This window comes from Lepisosteus oculatus, chromosome 14 (assembly GCF_040954835.1).
Source record: "Lepisosteus oculatus isolate fLepOcu1 chromosome 14, fLepOcu1.hap2, whole genome shotgun sequence".
Lineage (NCBI taxonomy): Eukaryota > Metazoa > Chordata > Actinopteri > Semionotiformes > Lepisosteidae > Lepisosteus > Lepisosteus oculatus.
The window spans coordinates 29,699,371-29,718,260 of record NC_090709.1 but is presented as its reverse complement, the minus strand read 5'-3'; the positions used below and the strand labels follow the sequence as shown (position 1 = coordinate 29,718,260).

The following is an 18,890-nucleotide window of genomic DNA, read 5'->3' as shown; positions in this document are numbered from 1 at the left end:
GAGAGAGACACACTGCCTGGACACCACAGGACAGAGAGGAGGAGGAGAGAGACACACTGACTGGACACCACAGCACAGAGAGGAGGAGGGGAGAGACACTGACAGACAGGGCTGACAAGACAGACAAGATGGCGAAACTCCACCACAGACAGGACAGGAGGCAGGGTGGGACCAGCACTGACCTTCTTCCTCTCTCCTGCCGGAGGAGCTGTCTCCACCTCCTCTTCCTCCTGCAAGTCAAGAGACAGGCTGAGAGAGAGACGGGCTGGTGGGACATCGGCGAACAGAGCTGAAGGCAGAGAGCCGGGGAGACAGGCCCAGCTGGGACAACGCAGGACAGACAGAGAGACAGACAGAAAGGAAGGAGAGAGAGACACAAAGATGAAGGCACAGAAAGACAGCAGGCAAAAAGAAAGATTGAGATTGAGGGACAAACAAACCGAGAGAGAGAGCGGAAGGAGAGAGAGAGAGGAAGGAGAGAGAAGGACAGACAGACTGACAGACGGGGCTGAAAGAGAGAGAGACAGAGAGGCAGGGACAGACAGACAGCAGGACGAGAGAGAGACAGATCGAGGGACAATAATTGGTTTCGAAATTTATTCTGAAAATATACAATCATTCACTCCTGAAAAATATCGAGTTCAAATTATACATTATGTACAATATTGTAATCAACATATGGCTAATCATCAAAAATAAAATAAAAACTGTACTGGGGGACACAGCTGGCTGTGCTGTTCTGGACAGAACACACTGAGGTCCAGTTTCCACCTCCTGCAGGATCAAACAGCACCTCCACTGGCTCTCCAGTGAACAGAGGGACAGACAGAGAGGCTTCAGGCTGCAGGGTGACATTGTCTCTGTGAGCTGAAAGACAATCAGGACAGAGGATGATATAAGAACACACTCTGTCAAGAATATAGAGCCCTCTAGTGATCCTACTGTAGACCTGCTCACCACCCACAGTGACGATCACAGTGCTGATACTGCTTCCATTAAGGTCCCTCACTGTGTAGTTGCCCTGATCAGCTGGAGTGAGGGAGCGGAGTGTCAGAGAGCTGTTCTGCACTGACACTCACTGTTCGTACCTGGGGCCAGGGAGCCCTGCGCTGCTCAGTAAGACTATACGATTCTGGACAGATCGTGCAGGATCAAACAGCACCTCCACTGGACCAGCAGTGTGGAGGGGGGAGACAGAGAGGCACCAGGCTGCAGGCTGTGGACTTCTGAGTGAGCTGAAAAGGGACAGGTAGAAACATGTTGAATATTTAGTTTTACAACAATACCTTGAGTTTGGACTGCGATCAGCTTCATTTTGTATTTCAGCTGTGAAAATGCAATTTCAAAAATGCACGCCCCAGTCATGTTAGGTTCAAGTTACAGTTGCATCACAACTCAATACATTTGCAATTCACTTCAAATGTTGTTTTTGTTTGATCCAGTCTGTCCTCACCTAAAGGAGATACTTACTTTTAACACCTTTTATTTCTTCTGGGAGGTTAACTGGCTTCTGAGAAAATTGTTCCTGGTGTTTGTGTTGTGTATGCCTTGCAATGGAGGGGTGAGAAATAATGGACTTATTACATTATAATGAATAATAATTGCTTACACTTATATAGTGCTTTTCTGGACACTCCACTCAAAACGCTTTGCAGGACATGGGGACTCCCCTCCACCACCACCAATGTGCAGCATCCACCTGGATGATGCGACGGCAGCCATAGTGCGCCAGAACGCTCCCCACACACCAGCTATCAGTGGGGAGGAGAGCAGAGTAATGAAGCCAATTCATAAATGGGGGTTATTAGGAGGCCATGATTGGTAAGGGTCAATGGGAAATTTGGCCTGGACACTGGGGTAAAACCCCTACTCTTTTCGAGAAACACCCTGGGATTTTTAATGACCACAGAGAGTCAGGACCTCGGTTTTACGTCTCATCCGAAGGACGGCGCCAGTTTACAGTCCAGTGTCCCCATCACTATACTGGGGCATTAGGACCCACACAGACCGCAGGGTGAGCACCCCCTGCTGGCCCCATTAACACCTCTTCCAGCAGCCACCTTAGTTATTATTGTCGAGAAGGAAAGAATATTAGGAACATGAAAAGGCTGAATTTCTTAAATGCATTGTTTATACTGAAACAGAGAGGCACACACACGTCATTACAAATGCACACCCGCACAGAGACGTCCTCAAGCGCCTTGTTCACAATTATGGGCTCCAACAGGAACAAAAAACGCCAGCCTGACAACTCGAGCATTCAAACCAAGAACCCAACACGTACTCACGTTGGCAGCCTGTGCAGAAAAGCAAATGAACCACAAGCCTTCTCTTTTGGGAGGAAAAACACACACTCCCTCTCTCACTCTCCTGATTTCCTTAAATAGCTCATTCTTCATCTCTGGCTCCTACATACAGTATAGCAGCGCTCAGTCTGCTTTGAATAAGCCATAAATCCAAGATTTGTTTTATCTGTTCCTCCTGTCTAGGCCTAGAGCTGCTTTTCATAAAAGAGCTGTTTGCATAAATAGCTAGGGTTACAGCTGAAGACACCAGCTTCATCCCCCAGTGTGTTGTACGTCGAGAGCAAGAGAAGAGGGCCAGGCCGTGCCTTTTCATAGATTTTTCTTCTGAAAAGTTGGGTTCTCGGAGGCAGATTTAGCCCCTCATGCAGTGTAGAGAGATAGACAGGCCAGCGCGCACACAGTTAGAGATGCACCTTCACACAGAGTCAGACCCGCACAGACACGTCCTCTTGTTTAAACAAATACACAAACCTGACGGCGCTCACAATGATCCAGACACACACACACACACACACACACACACACACACACACGACATCAGCAGTCACTCTCGCACCCTGGACCCCAGCTCAGTCCTCACCTCCAGCTCCTGCAAACCGCTTCGAACAAACTGCATTAAGAAAATTAGGTTGCGATCCGGTAGCAGGCCATCCTGGGCACCAGTGTGAGTTACACACTCATTTGTAAAAGCCCTTCCGCATCGTCGGGCATGCTTCACAGTGCTGGACCTGGGCTGTGGGTGCTGTCTGTGTGGAGTTTGCATGTTCTCTCCCTGGTCTGTGGGGGTTTCCTCCAGGTGCTCCAGTTTCCACCCACAGTCCAGGGACAGGCTGCCACTTTCACTGGGCAGTGCACCGTTGCCATGGCAGCATGGTGGGTCGGATCTGATTTCAGTCTTTATTTCCTTTTTTAGAGATCCTGTAACCAGGACCTGTTCACTGCCACGACGGACAGGGAAGCCCGTCATCACTGGACATCCTCTTACCTCCTGTGGCAAAGGGCAGCTGATGAAGCTTTGTGCTCGCCGGATCATGGCAATCGCCACTCCACCCTGATCCTGGCTCAGCACAGGGCACCTGGGTTCACTCCTTTCAGACTAAAGAGACTCAGTTTCTTCAATCTGTCAGTGTGAGACACTCCCTTCAGACTAAAGAGACTCAGTTCCTCCGGCCTGTCAGTGTGAGACACTCCCTTCAGACTAAAGAGACTCAGTTTCTTCAATCTGTCAGTGTGAGACACTCCCTTCAGACTAAAGAGACTCAGTTCCTCCGGCCTGTCAGTGTGAGACACTCCCTTCAGACTAAAGAGACTCAGTTTCTTCATCTGTCAGTGTGGGATGCCTACACCAGCTTCGAACGCCTGTACACAATACCGCGGACTGCCTGCCAGACCAAATTCTGGGCTTACAGCAAACCACCCATTACATACACCGGTGTCTTCCCCGGGCCAGAGGAATTCAGGAACTCACGTTTACTCCGTCATCTCAGGCGATTCTCGCAGGGAGCAGAGATTTCCCAATCGATCAGAGAGAGTCGGGACTTTTTTCCCGCAAGAAACAACAAAACCGAAGTATTCTTCGATGTGCCGGTACAAACTTTCAGGTTATATAGTCCTTCCTTGCTGCTTCAGACATCATTCGGTGTTATGGTAAGGGGGGGGTCATGGTATTTGGCCAGTTAAGAGACCCTGGCCAAATGGTCAGTTTAAGATTATGCCCCCTCGCATCTGGAATCCTTATCAGTTAACCCCCTTTCCTGCCATAAACCCCTGTTGCTTAGAAGTCTAATTTTCAGGCAGAATTGACTTAAGTTAACCCTTTTTACATCTTGTCTCTTACTTCAGCCCTCTTCCATTTGCTAGTTCAAAGTTGTACAACCCATTTGTATCTGCTAGGCGGCGCAGTCATCGTGCACAAAGAACGCTTTGAAAAGCGTCAAAGGCAAGTCATTCCGAGTTGGTCGTTTGTGTTTTCCGTTCAGACGCGAAATGCTGAAATGATCTCTCGGCTCCTCGGTTGTCATTTCTGCTCCGTAAAGGAATCACAGCACGCGTCGGCTTCCAGCACGGTGGGTTGGGACACGATGCTGGGGGTCGGAGAGAGCGATGTCTTCCTCGTTAGTATAGGACCTGTCACCTGTCCCCACCTGTCACGCGGGAGACCGGGGTACATCAGGACGCGCATTGAAGTGAAAGCAGGATGCGCTGCGACCTGCACTGTGCAGATCCCGCCACACTAAGAGGTGAGTGGGTCTGTTCGATCACAGCGTGGTGACAAAAGAAGTCTGTTTCCACCTGGTTTCGAACAGGGGACTTTTCGCGTGGGAGGCGAACATGATAACCACTAACCTACGGAAACGATGGTAAACTGTGCCCAGCGGCCCAGTGCTGAGCTTCGCCAATGCGATTCAGCTGGTTCCAGTGCCTTTATTGGAGTGCGCTGATGGACCGTGCTCTCTCTCCAGAGACCAGCACGCCTGTCATGGACGGAGCAGGAAAGGCGGCGCCACATTCTACAGCCCTCTCCACGCAATCGACGAAATCGGGCTACTGAAGTGGAGAAAATCGCCTCTCCAGAAAGTGCAAATATCATCTTGGAGAGTATAAATCCTATTGCCGAAGGTCAGCCCTGTCTACCAGAGTAACCCTCCCACAGCGATGATCAGCTCGTCTCACACGCGAGAAGTTTCGGTTGGAAACAAGCGCCCCCTCTTCTCGCACGTTTTGCACGTTCGAGTAGTTTTAATGCGGCTCTTTCGTACACGGTCCTGATCTTTTGGAAAGCAGGAGGCAAAATGGACACGTTCCCATACCGGGAGTCGAACCCGGGCCGCCTGGGTGAAAACCAGGAATCCTAACCGCTAGACCATATGGGAGCACACACAACCCACCCTGTTCCGGGCATCATGCAAGCAAACTACATAAATATGAGAAAACACGCAAGAGAGTTGTCACTCAGAGTGTCGAAGGGTCGATGTATACTGGGGCTCAGTTGAAATGCAACGTCAGGACTTTTCCGAATTATGTCACACGAAGAGAGCACAGCCTTTTCCTCCCTGCCACGTGTGTCTCGGTAACTCGCCGTGATCGTATAGTGGTCAGTACTTTGCGTTGTAGCCGCAACCGAGTCACGGCAGAATAGGGGCGTCTGCTTTTACTACTTGTACGAATGAAGGCAAAAAAAAGCCAATCGATGTGAACGAGCGGCGCTTTACAGAGGAGTACTGCCTGACTGGATTGTTGATGAACGACAGAGGCCACTCCGACCTCTTCTCGGTTTTCTTCAATGACTTACTAAGGATCTTCTACACATTCGCCCATGCAGGGGAAGCCAGTTACACCAAAGCAAACGCAGGAAAGTGCAATTCAAGCAGAGACCAGGAGGGACTTGTTTACACCGAGAGTGGTCGGAGAATGGAACAATGCGCCCAGCCCTGTTGCTGGAGCCGATTCTTGATGAGATCTTGGGCTCACTAAGAAGCCCCCGCTGGATGCTAATCTTTCTGTTGTTCTTGCAGGTCCTGCGCTGCTTTTGAGCCGACAGAGCTCGTCCTGGTCTGTCGGCACAGCCCAATTGCAAATGATCGGCTCCGCGTCCAGTGTGTGATCTCCTGTTCAAGCCCAAGCGAAGACACAGTGAGCCTATCTGTCAATAATAGTAATACAGTGTGGGATGTCCTGTCCCAGTCTGAGGAACAAACAGTGAGCATGTCTCTCAATAATAATAATAATAATAATAATATAGTGTGGGATCTCCTGTCCCAGCCTGGGGAACAGTGAGCCTGTTTCACAATAATAATAATACAGTGTGTGATCTCTTGTCCCAGCCTGAGGAACAGACAGAGAGCCTGTCTCTCAATACTAATAATACAGTGTGTGATCTCCTGTCCCAGCCTGAGGAACAGACAGTGAGCCTCTCTCTCAGTAATAATAATACAGTGTGTGATCTCCTGTCCCAGCCCAAACGACGACACAGTGTGCCTATCTGTCAATAATAATAATACAGGGTGCAATCTCCTGTCCCAGCCTGAGGAACAGTGTGCCTGTCAATCAATAATAATATTACAGTATGTGATCTCCTGCTCCAGCCTGAGGAACAGACAGTGAGACTGTCTCTCAATAATAATAATACAGTGTATGTCCTCCTGTCCCAGCCTGAGGAAAAGACAGTGAGCCTGTCTCTCAATAATAATAATCCAGTGTGTGATCTCCTGTTCAAGCCCAAGCGAAGACACAGTGAGCCTATCTGTCAATAATAGTAATACAATGTGTGATCTCCTGTCCCATTCTGAGGAACAGACAGTCAGCCTATCTGTCAATAATAATAATACAGTGTGTGATCTCCTGTCCCAGCCTGAAGAACAGAGAGTGAGCCTGTCTCTCAATAATAATACAGTGTGTGATCCTCTGTCCCAGCCTGATGAACAGACAGTGAGCCTGTCTCTCAATAAAAATAATACAGTGTGTGATCCCCTGTCCCAGCCAGAGGAACAGACAGTGAGCCCGTCTCTCAGTAATAATAATACAGTGTGTTATCTCCTGTCCCAGCCTGAGGAACAGTGAGCCTGTCAATCAATAATAATAATACAATATGTGATGTCCTGTCTCAGCCTGTGGAACAGAGAGTAAGCCTGTCTCTCAATAATAATAATACAGTGTGTGATCTCCTGTCCCAGCCAGGGGAACAGTGAGCCAGACTCTCAGTAATAATAATACAGTGTGATCTACTGTCCCAGCATGAGGAACAGTGAGACTGTCTCTCAATAATAATAATACAGTATGTGACCAACTGTCCCAGACTGAGGAAAAGATAGTGAGTCTGTCTCTCAATAATAATAATACAGTGTGAATTCCTGTCTCCCCCTGAGGAACAGAGAGTAAGCCTCTCTCTCAATAATAATAATACAGTGTGTGATCTCCTGTCCCAGCCTGAGGAACAGACAGTGAGCCTGTCTCAATAATAATACAGTGTGTGACCATCTGTCCCAGACCGAGGAAAAGACAGTGAGTCTGTCTCTAAATAATAATAATACAGTGTGGGATCTCCTGTCCCAGCCTGGGGAACAGTGAGCCAGACTCTCAATAATAATAATACATTGTGACCTACTGTCCCAGCCTGAGGAACAGACAGTGAGTTTGTCTCTCAATAATAATACAGTGTTATCTCCTGTCCCAGCCTGGGGAACAGACAGTGAGCCTGTCTCTCAATAATAATAATACAGTGTGTAATCTCCTGTCCCAGACTGAGGAACAGACAGTGAGACTGTCTCTCAATAATTATAATAATACTGTGTGATCTCCTGACCCAGCCTGGGGAACATACAGTGAGCCTGTCTCTCTATAATAATAATACAGTGTGTGATCCTCTGTCCCAGCCTGAGGAACAGACAGTGAGCCTGTCTCTCAATAATAATAATTCAGTGTGGGATCTCCTGTCCAACTCTGAGGAACAGTGAGCCTGTCTCTCTATAATAATAATACAGTGTGTGATCCTCTGTCTCAGCTTGAGGAACAGAGAGTAAGCCTGTCTCTCAATAATAATAATACAGTGTGGGATCCTCTGTCCCAGTGTGAGGAACAGACAGTGAGCCTGTCTCTCAATAATAATACAGTGTGTGATCTCCTGTCCCAGCGTGAGGAACAGTGAGCCTGTCAATCAATAATAATACAGTATGTGATCTCCTGTCCCAGCCTGGGGAACAGTGAGCCAGACTCTCAATAATATTAATAATAATAATACAGTGTGATTTACTGTCCCAGCCTGAGATACAGACAGTGAGCCTGTCTCTAAATAATAAGATAGTGTGTGACCACCTTCTGTGGTCTGTTTCAAATCCGCCCGCAATGAGACACAGAGGAGAAATGAAGAGCCCCAGTCGTGCTAGAAAATCACCCGGGAAAGTGACTTTCAATGTAGGAAAAAAAAGTCGTTAGTAACAGACATAATATGTTTGTTTTGTTTTTTTAATCGCTGCGATGTGTGACTAAGCTCATACGACTAAGAGTTGCTCCCTTTGTCTAGATCTGGTAACCTGCTCGTCGCTGGTGGGCCAGATTGTGTCCCCCGTCTCTACACTGGGGCATTAAGACCCACACAGACCGCAGGGTGAGTGCCCCCTGCTGGCCCCACTGAGAGGTCGTATCCCACCTCCTCCGCTCTCTGAGAAAAGCAGTATCTTCAGGCCCTGACATCCCACCCCTGCCACTCTCTGCGTAAATAAGTATCGTCAGGCCTGACATCCCACCCCTGCCACTCCCTGCGTAAAGAAGTGTCGTATGGCCCTGACATCACACCCCCACCACTCTCTGCCGAAAGCACTGTCATATAGCCCTGACATCCCACCCCTCCACTCTCTGCATAAAGCAGTGTTGTCAAGCCCTGACATCCCACCCCCACCACTCTCTGTGTAAAGCACTGTCATATGGCCCTGACATCCTAGCCCCATCACTCTCTGCGGAAAGCACTGTCGTATAGCCTTGACACCCACCTCTCCACTCTCTGTGTAAAGCAGTGTCATCTAGCCCTGACATCCCACCCCCTCCACTCTCTGAATAAAGAAGTGTCATATGGCCCTGACACCCACTCCTCCATTCTCTGCATAAAGCAGTGTCGACAGGCCCTGACATCCCACCCCTCCACTCTCTGCGTAATGCGGTATCGTCAGGCCTTGACATCCAACCCCCGCCACTCTCTGCGTAAAGCAGACATGTTACAGACATTTACAACAAAGACGTATTATAAAATATTGACATATACTGTAGGCGGCTGGAGCATTATTGGGAGACAGACTCACTGTTCCTCAGGCTGTGACAGGAGATCACATACTGGGCTGCCAGATCAACTGAGTTCCCTCCTCCCTCTCCCAGTAGGATTGGGACCCGTTGTGATTCTGGCAGGTGTGGGAACTCTGGGATTAGATTTCTGAATTTCGGGAAGAATGTTTCTCTAATCCTAGAGTATCTGTCACAGTGCAGTAGGAAGTGCACCTCTGTCTCTATTTCTCCCCGCTGGCAGTGGGAGCACAGCCTGTCCTCTCTGGGCAGCCAGGTCTGCCTGTGTCGCCCAGTTTCTATGGCCAAGTTGTGGTCACTGAGCCTGTACTTCGTCAGGGTCTGTTTCTGTTTGTTATTTTTTATTTTGGTCAAATATTCAGCTAGTGTGTATTGTCTGTTTAAGGTTCTGTAGCATTCCAGTTTATGTTGTGTTTGTGTGTGTGTGTCCCAATGTGTGAGATATTGCTATTTGATCTGTGCTGTGATGTGGTTGAGTCTGGGTTGTGGTGCTCTAGCAGTGCTGTCCTGAGGCTGGTTAGTGTCGGTGTCACTCACTGCGAGTGTGATCTCAGCAGAGTCTCTGTACTCTTGGGACACTTGACTCACCTGTCTCTCTCTTTCTCTCCCTGTGCTGTCCCTCTCCTGCCCCCTCTCTCCCTCCTCGGACTCCAACTGGAGGAGGTCCAATCACCACCTCCTGTGAGACAGAAGAAAAAGAAGGTGGGTAATGCTCTGATCCTCTCTTTACTCCTGTCCAGTGTCCAGTCAGTGTGTCTGTATGAACCCCTCTCTCTCTCAGTGCAGTGTTCATGTACTGGAGTGTCCAGTCAGTGTGTGTGTATGAACCCCTCTCTCTCTCAGTGCAGTGTTCATGTCCTGGAGTGTCCAGTCAGTGTGTCTGTATCAACCCCTCTCTCCCAGTGCAGTGTTCATGTACTGGAGTGTCCAGTCCGACTCTTAACGTGACTCTCCTGTCTCTGCTTCAGAAGCGCTGGTGCGTCTTTTTAAACTCCCTGAGCTGCGTGTCGGTGGAGACAGATGATCAGGACGAGCCGATGGAGGCGGCGGAGACCGTGGGTCAGGAGAGGAAGAGCGAGGGAGAGGAGGAGCAGGCTGCCGGGAAGGACAAGAAGAGGAAGAGAAGGTGCAGGTGAGCAGACAGGGGGGCGCCGCCCGGTCGTGTCTGTGATTCAAGGAGAAGTCTCCTCTTGCTGTTTGATGTCATGGTGACGTCTGTGTCTGTGTCCCTCACACCTGCAATAACAATATTCTTTCCAGGTTCCTTTCCTGGTTCTGTGCCTGCTAAGATCTGGACTGGACTGGACTGGACTGAATTGGACTGGACCGAAGCTGAGGGACCCCAGACTGTGCTGGACCGAAGCTGAGGGACCCCAGACTGGACTGGACAGGAGCTGAGGGACACCAGACTGTGCTGGACCGAAGCTGAGGGACCCCAGTCTGGACTGAAGCTGAGGGACCCCAGACTGTGCTGGACCGAAGCTGAGGGACCCCAGTCTATGCTGGACCGAAGCTGAGGGACCCCAGACTGTGCTGGACCGAAGCTGAGGGACCCCAGACTGGACAGCACTGGAGCTGAGGGACACCAGACTGGACTGGACTGAAGCTTAGGGACCCCAGTCTGGACCGAAGCTGAGGGACCCCAGACTGGACCGAAGCTGAGGGACCCCAGTCTGTGCTGGACCGAAGCTGAGGGACTCCAGACTGGACCGAAGCTGAGGGACCCCAGACTGTGCTGGACCGATGCTGAGGGGCCCCAGACTGGACTGAAGCTGAGGGGCCCCAGACTGGTCTGGACTGAAGCTGAGGGGCCCCAGACTGGACTGATGACCTTTTGTTAAGCATCAATAAACATTTTTTTAAAAAAATCTGTTTAGCTTTTGGTTTTTTCCCCCCCCCCCCCCCCCAAGGCTGCTGCTGGGAGAGGTGTGAGTAGGGCCAGCAGGGGGCGCTCTCACCCTGCAGACTGTGTGGGTCCTGATGCCCCAGTATAGTGACGGGGGACACTGGACTGTAAACAGGCGCCGTCCTTCGGATGAGACGTAAAACCGAGGTCCTGACTCTCTGTGCTTGTTAACAATCCCGGGGTGTTTCTGGAGAAGAGTAGGGGTGTTATCCCAGTGTCCTGGCCTGATTCCCCCCCTAGTCTTGACCCATCATGGCCTCCGTATCACCCCCCTCTCTGAACTGGCTCCATTCCTCTGCTCTCCTCCCCACTGAGAGCTGCTGTGTGCTGAGCGGACTGGAGCATCATCCAGGTGGAGGCTGCACACTGGGGGGACTGGAGGGGATCTCCCTGACCTGGGAGGAGCTCTGAGTGGAGGGTCCAGACTTATTAATTATTATTATTATTCGTGCTGCACTGGGCTTCAGTCCTGGCAGTGAGAGGGGGACTCTGTGATCAGTACAGATACTTATGACTGTATAATAATACACGATAGAAATGGAAAACAGGGTAGCGCTGTAGTCCCTTCGAAACGTTTTGAACTGCCAGAAGAAGTTTTCACAACCTGGACTCGTGAAGGTACAGGTCTTCTCCCATCGTCCGGAGTAAGGTGAGAGGTCACCCCCTCGGGGCGCAGTATCCCCGATGCACCCCCCCACCACCACCCAAAACGACACACACTTCTGTGACGATTGGGAGACCAGCCCCTGCGGTGGAGGAAACGACCCGCTGGAGAGAACACGCAGACTCCACACAGAAGGGTCACCTCGGCATTTATTCCAACAGCACAACAACACCAGAGAGAAACGGTCTCCGAAAGATAAGCGTACACCGGGAAAAACACGACGGGGTCATTACAAACGGGAATAGGAGTTCTTTTTTTCTTTTTTTTCTGGACGTCAGTTGTATAGTGTCCTGGTGATTTCTCCCGTTTCGAACAGAGTTTAATGTCGCGTTTCTACTTTATTAGAGAGAGGCACTGAACTTTGGGGAACGTGACATCCACCCAGTATTACTAGTAGGTTGATAAATATAAATGTTCTTTTCCCCCCCGTATGATACCTCGCGAAATATAACGATGGCCAACTCCTTAAGTCGAAATTTAAACCCTTCTCACGCTACAAGACAGTCCGTCAACATCGCCGCGGCCCGAAGCGCGACCTTCGGTATGACGTTGGCGGAAAATGGGGTAGGGTAAGTACGTCACAGCCGGGGGAAGCCCCTATCACGTGAGAGGGGTGCGGCGGGCGACGAGCCCCCAGGGGCGAAGAGAAGTTGATTTGCGTGGGGTGTGGAAACACTACACGACCGGGCAAGCGAGCCGTTTTTTTTTGTTTTGTTTTTTCCAGAACATCAGAACAACCGCAGAGATGACCATCGATCCACCTCCAGACGTTTCCTTTTTTGTCGTCTTTGGCCCCCAAAATAAAAAGAAAAACTGGGATCCATCGTGGCATTGCCAAATTAAAACGTCAACCACTTTTCGGGCTTTCGTGCTGTCCATGATGAAACCGTCATGGTTGTGTAAGCATACGTTACGTCACAGACCGGCGGCGCTCGGACGTGAGGAGTGTCGTTACGTTTTTGAAATGGCACGTCAGACAAGATCTCTGACAAGATCTCCGAAAAACCCAAACCTGTAAGATTCAATTTCAATTCAGTTTTTTTTATATAGCGCCTTTCACAACACGAATGCCCCAAGGCCCCGAACAAAGGAGTTGTTCCACACCCCTGCCACCCTCTGTGTACAGTAGAGCCCCCTGTACTGACTGGAGGAGCTCACCCAGGCTTTTGGGCTAATTGGCTTCTGGGAAAACTGGCCCTGGTGTGTGTGTGTCCTGTGATGGAGTGCTGTCCTGTCCAGGGTGTGTGAGTGAGTGTGTGTTTGTCATGTGATGGACTGGTTCCTGTCCAGGGTGTGTGAGTGTGTGTCTGAGTGTCCTGTGAGGGACTGGTGTCCTATCCAGGTTGTGTGTGTGTGTCCTGTGAGGGACTGGTGTCCTGTTCAGGGTGTGTGAGTGTGTGAGTGTGTGTGTGTGTGTGTGTGTGTGTGTGAGTGTGTGTGTGTGTGTGTGTGAGTGTGAGTGTGAGTGTGTGTGTGTGTATGTGTGTGTGTGTGTGTCCTGTGAGTGACTGGTTCCTGTCCAGGGTGTGTGAGTGTGTGTCTGAGTGTCCTGTGAGGGACTGGTGTCCTATCCAGGTTGTGTGTGTGTGTCCTGTGAGGGACTGGTGTCCTGTTCAGGGTGTGTGTGTGTGAGTGTGTGTGAGTGTGAGTGTGTGTGTGTGTCCTGTGAGTGACTGGTGTCCTGTCCAGGGTGTGTGAGTGAGTGTGTGTGTGTCCTGTGATGGACAGATGGTACCAAGCCTGGACACCCATGAGACACTGGCTTCCTCAGAAGACTCTCACGGAGGGCACACTGTCCCTAACCCGGGTCCAGAAGAAACTACAGTGATCTATAATTCCTGCGCCTCGGAAGGGTTTATGACGTCTATGTCCGGCGCCCGCGCCCGTGGACCGGCGGTTTGGCGTCGCGCTCCGCAGCTCGAGCTTCGGTGCGAGGCAGGGCGCGAGGGAGTCGATGTGGCCTCGGTGCCATCTTTGCTGGTGAGTCAATTGTGACCGTTGCGGTACAATAAACCATCAATAAACCTTTTCCCACCCCGTCCAGTATTTCTGTCGCGGCCCACGTCCCTTACAATCGACAAACTATTAAAAAAAAACAGTAGCCCTTCGCAACATTACACGCCATTTTTTTATTTTAAACGTCCGCTAGATACGCAGGTGGCTCGATACCTGTCTTATCCTCGCCGGCGTCTTTATACCGGCAAGTGAATTTTATATGGGGTCCCTCAGAATTGTGACAGAAATGTCAGTGAACCACAATAAAAAACGAAACTTTTTTTTTAAAGGCGGTGAATGGATTTTCTGAGTAACCGTGTAGCGACTAACGTAAGGAAAAAAAAGTTGTCTTTCCCTACGAAGACGTTTTGGTACAGGACTTTCTTTAAATATCAGTTGTGCATAGCGTTTTACAAAAAGTTGATGATGATCTTGGAGATAATTGCAAAGGAAAATTGAGATAACTACCAAAACATTACGTGTGAAACGACAGGACAGAACATTGAACCCACAAAGAAACAAAGGTATGAAATATTGCCTCGTCATGGGGGGTTGATAATTGTAGTAAGTGTTCCTAATTTTCGTAAAGAAATGTATATTATGGGAGTCACACGTGAGATTTAGTGTATATACGTTTCATATTGTGCATATATACGGGGTTAAAAAGTGGAATGAGTATGATTATAAACTCGTGTGTCCTATAATCAGATAATTTTTGAACAAGCTTTGATTAGACAGGTGAAAAACAACATCAGATCCTTTTTTTAATATATTCTCACGTCTGAATATCAGCTTCTCCCCTCTGGCCAACATTTCAGGGCTCCCAGGTGTAGATCCCAAATTGAAACAAATATTAATTTGTTACCCAGTTAAACAGTTAATAGAAGTGAGTGACCAGGGTAAATAAAGGTGGGTCAGTGTAAACTGTTTATTCTGGACCAGACTTCGTCATGTGTGATATGTCATGACTTCTTATATGAAGTTTTATCTTTATATTTAGTTCTACATGTGTAATAGATGCGATGTGTGTCCATAAAAAGGTTTCTCCAGGGGAAAATCAAGTTCATTTTAAAACCGTGTTTCCTTTTTAGGGTACGTTTGCATTCCAAGTGTGGGGTTTTTGCCTTTTTATCATATTTTGGATGTGAATCCGTGGTATTTTTGCTGAGACAAATTGCCTTTCTTATACGCGGAGGGATCTACTCGTGAGATGTCCGCTTGGTCCATTTCTGAGCTCAGTATAAGGTGTAGAAAGCATGACTGTCATCATAACCCGCATCTCACCCAGGTGTGGAATAATGTTGTGACTATTGCTTCAGCAATAACATGCTGATTGCATGTTTCTAGATGGGTATAACAGAGATCTCAACTACTGAGGGGCCTTATTAATAAAGTCTCCACAGCCGAAGCGCTGTGTCTCTTTTCAGCTGGCGATAAACCTTTCCTCGATCCTTTGCGGACTTGTAAAACTGTTCCTGATCAGAATAAAAAACGCTCACGCTAATACACAAGCACCCGTGTCTCGCCAAAGCTGACAAATAAACAGACGGACAAGCCGCACTGCACGTGTGAACAGGGGAATGAGCGAGCGAGCGGGGATAGGGCGTCTCCTGCGCTTAAAAGCTTACAGCACCTGGTATTCCCAGGCGGTCTCCCATCCAAGTACTAACCAGGCCCATCCCTGTTTAGCTTCCGAGATAAGACAAGATCAGGCGTGCTCAAGGGGGTGTGGCCGTAACCAAGAGCAGGGCTCGCTGGCACCCTTCTTATTGAGAGGACAGCTCCGTCACCTCTTTTACGACGCTGCTTTTTTTCCCTTGCGTTTTTCTCTTCTTCCCACGTTCTCTCTCTTCACTGCCTTCGTCCCGCTCTATTTCACTTCAGCCTTTCACTCTTGCTTCCTTCCAATGAGGACAGAGCTGCGGGAGAAAGGGCGCTATAGAGGATCGCTGTGGAGAACTGCTGCTGTGCTTTGACATCTGAGCTCTGTGGAAAACGATCTCAATACAATTCTGAAAAACGCGACTCTCCGAACGCCAGCCGAACAAGTCTCCGCAGCCGAAGCGCTGTGTCTCTTTTCAGCTGGCGATAAACCTTTCCTCGATCCTTTGCGGACTTGTAAAACTCTTCCTGATCAGAATAAAAAACGCTCACGCTAATACACAAGCACCCGTGTCTCGCCAAAGCTGACAAATAAACAGACGGACAAGCCGCACTGCACGTGTGAACAGGGGAATGAGCGAGCGAGCGGGGATAGGGCGCCTCCTGCGCTTAAAAGCTTACAGCACCTGGTATTCCCAGGCGGTCTCCCATCCAAGTACTAACCAGACCCATCCCTGTTTAGCTTCCGAGACCAGACGAGATCAGCCGTGCTCAAGGGGGTGTGGCCGTAAGCGAGCGCAAGGCTCGCTGGCACCCTTCTTATTTAGAGGACAGCTCCGTCACCTCTTTTACGACGCTGCTTTTTTTCCCTTGCGTTTTTCTCTTCTTCCCACATTCTCTCTCTCTTCACTGCCTTCGTCCCCGCTCTATTTCACTTCAGCCTTTCACTCTTGCTTCCTTCCAATGAGGACGGAGCTGCGGGAGAAAGGGCGCTATAGAGGATCGCTGTGGAGAGCTGCTGCTGTGCTTTGACATCTGAGCTCTGTGGAAAACGATCTCAATACAATTCTGAAAAACGCGACTCTCCGAACGCCAGCCGAACAAGTCTCCACAGCCGAAGCGCTGTGTCTCTTTTCAGCTGGCGATAAACCTTTCCTCGATCCTTTGCGGACTTGTAAAACTGTTCCTGGTCAGAATAAAAAACGCTCACGCTAATACACAAGCACCCGTGTCTCGCCAAAGCTGACAAATAGACGGACAAGCCGCACTGCACGTGTGAACAGGGGAATGAGCGAGCGAGCGGGGATAGGGCGCCTCCTGCGCTTAAAAGCTTGCAGCACCTGGTATTCCCAGGCGGTCTCCCATCCAAGTACTAACCAGGCCCATCCCTGTTTAGCTTCCGAAATCAGACGAGATCAGGCGTGCTCAAGGGGGTGTGGCCGTAAGCGAGATCAAGGCTCGCTGGCACCCTTCTTATTGAGAGGACAGCTCCGTCACCTCTTTTACGACGCTGCTTTTTTTCCCTTGCGTTTTTCTCTTCTTCCCACGTTCTCTCTCTTCACTGCATTCGTCCCTGCTCTATTTCACTTCAGCCTTTCACTCTTGCTTCCTTCCAATGAGGACGGAGCTGCGGGAGAAAGGGCGCTATAGAGGATCGCTGTGGAGAGCTGCTGCTGTGCTTTGACATCTGAGCTCTTTGGAAAACGATCTCAATACAATTCTGAAAAACGCGACTCTCCGAATGCCAGCCGAACAAGTCTCCACAGCCGAAGCGCTCTGTCTCCTTTCAGCTGGCGATAAACCTTTCCTCGATCCTTTGCGGACTTGTAAAACTGTTCCTGATCAGAATAAAAAACGCTCACGCTAATACACAAGCACCCGTGTCTCGCCAAAGCTGACAAATAAACAGACGGACAAGCCGAACTGCACGTGTGAACAGGGGAATGAGCGAGCGAGCGGGGATAGGGCGCCTCCTGCGCTTAAAAGCTTACAGCACCTGGTATTCCCAGGCGGTCTCCCATCCAAGTACTAACCAGGCCCATCCCTGTTTAGCTTCCGAGATCAGACGAGATCAGGCGTGCTCAAGGGGGTGTGGCCGTAAGCGAGAGCAAGGCTCGCTGGCACCCTTCTTATTGAGAGGACAGCTCCGTCACCTCTTTTACGACGCTGCTTTTTTCCCTTGCGTTTTTCTCTTCTTCCCACATTCTCTCTCTCTTCACTGCCTTCGTCCCCGCTCTATTTCACTTCAGCATTTCACTCTTGCTTCCTTCCAATGAGGACGGAGCTGCGGGAGAAAGGGCGCTATAGAGGATCGCTGTGGAGAGCTGCTGCTGTGCTTTGACATCTGAGCTCTGTGGAAAACGATCTCAATACAATTCTGAAAAACGCGACTCTCCGAACGCCAGCCGAACAAGTCTCCACAGCCGAAGCGCTGTGTCTCTTTTCAGCTGGCGATACACCTTTCCTCGATCCTTTGCGGACTTGTAAAACTGTTCCTGATCAGAATAAAAAACGCTCACGCTAATACACAAGCACCCGCGTCTCGCCAAAGCTGACAAACAAACAGACGGACAAGCCGCACTGCACGTGTGAACAGGGGAATGAGCGAGCGAGCGGGGATAGGGCGCCTCCTGCGCTTAAAAGCTTACAGCACCTGGTATTCCCAGGCGGTCTCCCATCCAAGTACTAAACAGGCCCATCCCTGTTTAGCTTCCGAGATCAGACGAGATCAGGTGTGCTCAAGGGGGTGTGGCCGTAAGCGAGAGCAAGGCTCGCTGGCACCCTTCTTAATGAGAGGACAGCTCCGTCACCTCTTTTACGACGGTGCTTTTTTTCCCTTGCGTTTTTCTCTTCTTTCCACGTTCTCTCTCTTCACTGCCTTTGTCCCGCTCTATTTCACTTCAGCCTTTCACTCTTGCTTCCTTCCAATGAGGACGGAGCTGCGGGAGAAAGGGCGCTATAGAGGATCCCTGTGGAGAGCTGCTGCTGTGTTTTGACATCTGAGCTCTGTGGAAAACGATCTCAATACAATTCTGAAAAACGCGACTCTCCGAACGCCAGCCGAAAAAGTCTCCACAGCCGAAGCGCTGTGTCTCCTTTCAGCTGGCGATAAACCTTTCCTCGATCCTTTGCGGACTTGTAAAACTGTTCCTGATCAGAATCAAAAACGCTCACGCTAATACACAAGCACCCGTGTCTCGCCAAAGCTGACAAATAAACAGACGGACAAGCCGAACTGCACGTGTGAACAGGGGAATGAGCGAGCGAGCGGGGATAGGGCGCCTCCTGCGCTTAAAAGCTTACAGCACCTGGTATTCCCAGGCGGTCTCCCATCCAAGTACTAACCAGGCCCATCCCTGTTTAGCTTCCGAGATCAGACGAGATCAGGCGTGCTCAAGGGGGTGTGGCCGTAAGCGAGATCAAGGCTCGCTGGCACCCTTCTTATTGAGAGGACAGCTCCGTCACCTCTTTTACGACGCTGCTTTTTTTCCCTTGCGTTTTTCTCTTCTTCCCACGTTCTCTCTCTTCACTGCCTTCGTCCCTGCTCTATTTCACTTCAGCCTTTCACTCTTGCTTCCTTCCAATGAGGACGGAGCTGCGGGAGAAAGGGCGCTATAGAGGATCGCTG

The 18,890-nt window shown here is 49.9% G+C and overlaps 4 non-coding genes and 3 pseudogenes across 4 annotated transcripts; all 7 read right to left on the bottom strand.

Moving 5' to 3' along the window:
* Nucleotides 1-5,107: 5,107 nt before the first annotated feature.
* On the bottom strand, nt 5,108-5,179 carry trnae-uuc (transfer RNA glutamic acid (anticodon UUC)). The gene has a single exon. It is a non-coding gene; the product is annotated as a tRNA-Glu (tRNA).
* Nucleotides 5,180-15,281: 10,102 nt separating this feature from the next.
* Nucleotides 15,282-15,400, bottom strand: LOC138218814 (5S ribosomal RNA; annotated as a pseudogene).
* Nucleotides 15,401-15,936: 536 nt separating this feature from the next.
* Nucleotides 15,937-16,055, bottom strand: LOC138218477 (5S ribosomal RNA; annotated as a pseudogene).
* Nucleotides 16,056-16,590: 535 nt separating this feature from the next.
* Nucleotides 16,591-16,709, bottom strand: LOC138217921 (5S ribosomal RNA; annotated as a pseudogene).
* A 537-nt stretch (nt 16,710-17,246) lies between these two features.
* Nucleotides 17,247-17,365, bottom strand: LOC138244507 (5S ribosomal RNA). The gene has a single exon (XR_011193122.1). It is a non-coding gene; the product is annotated as a 5S ribosomal RNA (ribosomal RNA).
* Nucleotides 17,366-17,903: 538 nt separating this feature from the next.
* On the bottom strand, nt 17,904-18,022 carry LOC138244829 (5S ribosomal RNA). The gene has a single exon (XR_011193444.1). It is a non-coding gene; the product is annotated as a 5S ribosomal RNA (ribosomal RNA).
* Nucleotides 18,023-18,558: 536 nt separating this feature from the next.
* Nucleotides 18,559-18,677, bottom strand: LOC138244506 (5S ribosomal RNA). The gene has a single exon (XR_011193121.1). It is a non-coding gene; the product is annotated as a 5S ribosomal RNA (ribosomal RNA).
* Between the last annotated feature and the right edge of the window lie 213 nt (nt 18,678-18,890).